Below are 6000 nucleotides of genomic sequence, written 5' to 3'. Positions count from 1 at the left end.
AACTTCCCCACCAGCATTTCCGCACACCTGTTCCCCTTAACCCATTAGGTCTCCCATCTTCTCAGTTGGCGCCTTCTCTATCAATAAACCTTTCCTTACCACAAACCCTGATGTTTTAAGTTTTGGCCTTTTGAAGCATCGGACACGTGGACTTTGGTCTGCTAATACCACTATATTGATCCCTAGAGCTTAGCACAGTATTGACACAAAGCTGAATGAATGAATGAATGAACGAATGGAGGTACTCATGCAAGGTCACACAGAAAACATACACAGAAGAACCAGAATTGGAACCTCTGTCTCCTGACTCCCTGCTCAGGGCTCCTTCAGTTATTCCACTGCTTCCACTGTCCGATGGTCAGACCTCGGAGCACTGGATTCCAGCGCTGATAGGTATGCCCGCGTGTTGCCGTAGAGCTCATTGTAGGCTGTGGTCATCGTTTGTGATGGCCAGGTTAGGAACCATACCTCCTTTCTTCCAGCATCACCAACCGCACAGCATGCCTGGCTCACCAAAAATGACTGATGATAATAGCTCACTGGGGGTGGGGGGCGGTACCCACGCAAACTCAGTTTAGAATACCATCCTTTCAGAGTCTCTATTGTCAAAGGCCATTTTTCCATAGTCAGCCTTCCCTTCCTATGCCCCAAACCTGGATTCTACCTCTTCTCTAGCCAATGCTCAATTTTAATTACCTGTCTGGTTGAAAAGTCCTGAAAACTGATTCACAGTAAGGTGTTAATGATTGACAGTGTTGGATGGAGTACGCTTTTTGGGGACCTTTGCATATCAATCAGGGACAGTGTCCTGACTCAAAAGAAAGAAAGTCTGATTTCCAAATTTTAGGCATAGAGCGACAGCACTCATGAGGGGTGTCTAGGGGTCTAAGCAAGGTGGCCTTCCTGGGGGGGGTGCAATCAAATCAATCAGGAGGGAAACCAGGTGTTCATCTTTGAGCTAAGACCCCTGGGAAACACCCCGGGAGTGAAATTCTCAAGTTGGCTTTTAGAGGTCTACCTTGAGCGTGGGGTTCTCACTTAGCCCCACGGGGAGTGGTATAAGAGACCGGCACCTCCCTGGGGTGCTGTGGGGGCTTGGTCATAGCGGCTTGGATCCATTAATGTTAAGGAGGAAGAGAATGCATATTCAGTGCCCAAGGCGGGGCTCTTAATAAACATTAACTCATTCTTCTTTCTGCAGGGATTGCTCAGCCAGCGGCCCCAGAGGGAACAATTAGGTTGTTTATCCAAACCTCAGCCTCTTTGCTATGTAATTGATTTTTCATTGAGTGTATTTAGGAAATGGTTATTTACATGAATACAGACACACCAGGGACATGGCAGCATCTGATCACAGGAAATGGGAGGGAATGTAGATCAAAGCGTGGAATCGAGTGGGAAGAAAGGTGGGCTCAGGGGCCAGCTGACAACCTAGGAGACTCCAACCCTGCTACTGACTGTATGTTTGGGAAATCATTAACCTGAGCCTTGGTTTCCTCATTTGAAAAAAGAGATAAGTTTAAATAATGCTTGTAAAGTGTGGAGAGCAGGGTATGCTACATCCTACACTATACCCTTAATGGGCTGTTGCTATTATTATTACTATCGGCGATGTTATTTTCCATGCTGGGCAAGCTTTTCTGTCCTCTGCTTAGCCTACCTGACCCTAATCACAACTCAGCACTCAGGCCTAAGTCTTGCCTTTTCCCCAAAGCCTTCTGCTGTGTATTGGTTTGACAGGATTTCAAATCCACTTGATTATGACAAAAATGAAGTTGTCTTCAGAAGTAAAGTTGTATTGATATAAGAGTGCATTTGTGTCAGGATGTTGTCACCGGCGTCTGTGGTTGCCGATAAGCACCCAGTAGCACAGCTGCTGAGGGGCTTATCGGTAGGAACAAGTGGAGAAGCAGCTATGGCAGCTATGGCAGCTATGGCTAGGGGACACTGGGACGCGAAATGCCCAGGGTGTAGCAGGAGCATCAGAGAGTGCTCAGTGTGGGCAAGGCGACTCTTTGCTGACGTACAGAGCTCTCCGAAGGCCCTGGGGCTCCCGCCTTGGTAAAGCGACTCTTCGACAGCAGTGGTGACAACGGTGCCATGGCTCCGTGAAAGACATCGTCCCCCCACCAGCTCCGGTGCCGCTGACCTGAGCAATGTGCTCCAGGAACAGGAGACTTCCAGCTGCCTGGGCAGCTGGACACTGGCTCTGAGCTGGCTCAGCGGACTCTCCCGAGAACCAGCTTGGGGAAAGGCACACCTCACACCGAACCTGCACTTTATCCCCTTAAACTCCTTTGCCTGAAACAACTGTAAATTCGCTCAAAGTATGTTATTTTTTTATTGGCTTATTAAGAGACTTTATCCTGTATGTGAGTGGCTTGTGAAATTATTACAATTCCCACAGGGAACCTGCATTAAATAAATGATTGGCAAAGACAATCTCAGTCTCTCAGTCTCTGGGCATAAGTACTCCCCCCACCACTCCCCGTCAACCAAATGCCTCTCCTGACAGCTCTGGTCCTTTTCCAGTTACCCCCATCTTTCATCAGCCTTTATGAAATTTAGTCTGCAGCACCTATTGTAAACCTCAGTTACAAGCCAAAGTATTTCCCCCATGTACAGAGAGGTTTATTAGCTGCTAGGACCATGTAGTCATTGAACAGGACTGGACATGAGACCATACAGGCCCTGGGGGGACTGGGGGGACCTGTGTGAGCTCCTCCTGCGACATCCACGTGCCACAGCAGTGGCCAGTGGTCAGGCAGGCTGGCATCTGTACTTTGGCATTTCTCTGGTCCAAGGCTCACCACAGTGTTCAGGGGGCATGCCTGGGCCTCTCAGCCCAGCATCCCTCAAATGAAGTGATGTCCAAGAGCCTCCGGACAGAGACCTCAGGGGTCAGGGGGTGCTCTGGGGTGTCACTGCAGCCCTCTCAGGCATAGTGGGACATTTCCACAGCAGTCACTCCAAATACTGGTCTCCTCAGAATCACTGAAACCTGGCCATGGCGGGCAGGCCCAGGTGAGTGCTATGGGGACCACAGAAACCTCAGTCAGGGGTGCCCTACAAAACCAAACAGCTGCATTTCCCCAGAACAGTTTTTATAGCACTTTAAATAACTTACAAAAAGCTACAAAAGTCCTGTTTACCAGGACACACGTGGTAAACAGGGGCATCATTTCCCATCAGTGTGCATGTGTATGGGTGGTGGTCACAGTGGCTCCCATTCCCCCTCTGCCCACAGTGCCACATAGACACGCACAGGTACACACACACACACATGCACTGTCCACAGACATGTTGGTGTCTGGACACCTGCTTCCAGCTTGAGGACTTTGTCCTGGGTCATAGGGCCACTGTCCTCCACGGAGGCGTCACCTGGCTCACTGGCGTCGCTGCCCCAGGCCTCCAGGTCCTTGTCTGTCTACCCTCCGTCTATACCTCAGGTCCAAATGTCTTTGTCTGAGCCCAGGTTCCTGCTATGGTGGAAGCTGAGCGCTGCTGGTGCCTCCTTCCTGGGCCAGCGCCCACCCTCCTCCTTCACGAGCCAGTGTGAGCTTCCGAACATGCGAACACGAGGCCGTGGCCAGCCGGGGCCTGTCTGAGGGTGGAGAAGGATGGGCCCAGCAAAGGCAAGTTCAGGCCGGGCTGAAGAGGCTGGCCAGCTTGGCCCCCCAGGAGACACGATTCCCAAAGTGGAATAATTGCACGGAGACCAGTGGGGAGCAGCAGCAGCAAAGGACAGACCCTTCTTGGGGTCCGTGGTGAAGGCTGGGTAGAGACCTGAAGTCAGATGTGGGCATTGCTTACGATTATTTCAGAGTCCTCTTGCCTATTTTAAACCTGGTGAAAATCACTGTACAGGTGATGACTCATTTCCTGCCTGTGCTTCTCCCATGACTCTGGTAACAGGAATCTTCGCTAAAGGGCCCTTGAGAGAGGAGAACTGTAGTGTGCCCACTGACTTCTCCCTTCTGCGGGCAATGCAAAATCCTGCCCTTTGCTCCCCACTGGCAGCTGCCTAAACATAGGCTTTCCTCTTAATAACTGTGGAATTGAATTGTTATGAACAAAGGGCCAGAGTACGGCAGCACCACAAGTGAGAAGGCTTCGGCTCCTGCTAGCTCAGTAGGTGTTAACAGACCCAAGAGACTGCTGAAATGCCAGACTATGTTAGCTAACGGGGAGACGGGGCCAGGTGATACTTGGACTTGAGCACTAGGTGAAGGGTAGCATTTTCCAGGGAACGTTGCCAAGTGTAGGTGTTTCCCATGGATGCTGACCAGCTTGGTAAAGGGGCCTAGAAATCAAACCATTTAAGGAATGAATGAATACAATGAGAATACTTAGTCTGAGGCTTAGGCAGTTCTTGGGATTGGGCACTAGGCTGAGGTAGCCATTGTTCTGTCTGTGCCGATCTTCCATCAGCAGAGGGCAGGAGCACGTTGCATGCTGCCCCACAGGGCAGTGCAGCTGTCCAGGGGTGAACAATACCATATCCCGTGTTTCTGACTGTTATGCTGTATGGTCAGAAGGGTTCATAGCTGGTTTTATAGCCCCTGCCACTCTTTTTCCCCATAGCTGGGACCGTTTTGCCCAGCTAGCAGGCTGTGGTGATTTTCGAACGTGATCCCAAATGTCTTTGATGTTCTTCTCATCAAGATATGGGATCTGTGTCCTCTCTTTTTGAATCCCGGCTCTGTGACTTCTTTACCAGCAGAATACAGGGGAAATAGCGATGTGCTAGCTTTCAGGCCCCAGGTTAAGGGTTAAGAAAGTGGCAGCTTCCATTTCCTCTCTCTCTTGCTCACTCTCAGAATGAGCCACCACACTGCAAGGGAGCCAGCAGGCACACAGACAGCCACCCTTAGGGACAGCTGAGGTCCCAGCTGACAACCATCGTTGACCTCCAGACCCGTGAGCCAGGCTCTGCGGATGATTTTCTGTCCAGAGCAAAGATGAGCCATTCCCATCAAGTCCTGCCCAGGTGGCACCTTTGTGAGCAAAATAAAGGAGTGTTGTTTGCAGCCCTGCGTTGGGGGTGGCGTGTTCGATAACTGGAATCCAGGCCAAGGCGGGCACCCCTGTCCTCAGAAGCAGTGCTGACTCGAACATCAGCAGTTCTCCCTCGGCGGTGAGGTCAGCCTGACCCCGGTGCACCACCTGGCACGTGGTAGTGCCTCAGAGCATTTGTTAAATGAATGAATGAATGACTGCGTGTTCCATCACAAAAACTGAATGCTTGCCTTCGCTCTGAGACCCAGTCTTCTAGAGTCCCAGTTCGGTATTTTTTAAAACTCGATTTTAACAATGGTGTCCAGTTAAAGAACACAGTTGGAAGGTGTCCCAGGCCCTCTCCTCCCAGGATATGGAGAAGTGCTCCATCCACTTCATTCCTTTAAAATGTATATTTATTTACAAGTTATTGGTCTTTATTTAGAAGAATTAGAAAGTTCAAAAACCAAATGATTTATAAGGTTAGCACCCAACTAAAATAATATATGACGATCTCTCTTGCTCTCTCATTCTCTCTTTCTTGGTCAACACAGACACACACAGACACACAATTTTATTATTCTATTTTGTGATTGTCTTACTTGGCAATATATTTGAACATCTCTCCTTGTCGATAACTGTAAATAGACTTCTACAGAGGACACTCAGAGCCCCAAGATGGCATTTGTCATTCCAGTGACGGAGAAGAAGTTCATGGGTGTCAACATAGTGGAGCTGCCAAGCTGGACACTGACCGGCTTTCACCCCTAGGAGCGTTGCCGGAGCGTTTCAAAGAGTTTCCCACCGAACTGCAAACCATTTGCCCATGTGCAGGGAAGGAGGTTGCTCTGGGGCTGGCAGGTTTGTGCTTTTCTACTACTGCCTTTCTTTCTTTTTTTTAAAGATTTTATTTATTTATTTTTAGAGAAGGAAGGGAGGGAGAAAGAGAGAGAGAGAGAGAAACATCAATGCGTGGTTGCTGGGGGCCATGGCCTGCAACCC

The sequence above is a fragment of the Phyllostomus discolor genome, chromosome 14 (genome assembly GCF_004126475.2).
Source record: "Phyllostomus discolor isolate MPI-MPIP mPhyDis1 chromosome 14, mPhyDis1.pri.v3, whole genome shotgun sequence".
Classification (NCBI taxonomy): domain Eukaryota; kingdom Metazoa; phylum Chordata; class Mammalia; order Chiroptera; family Phyllostomidae; genus Phyllostomus; species Phyllostomus discolor.
This window is presented reverse-complemented; position numbering follows the sequence as displayed.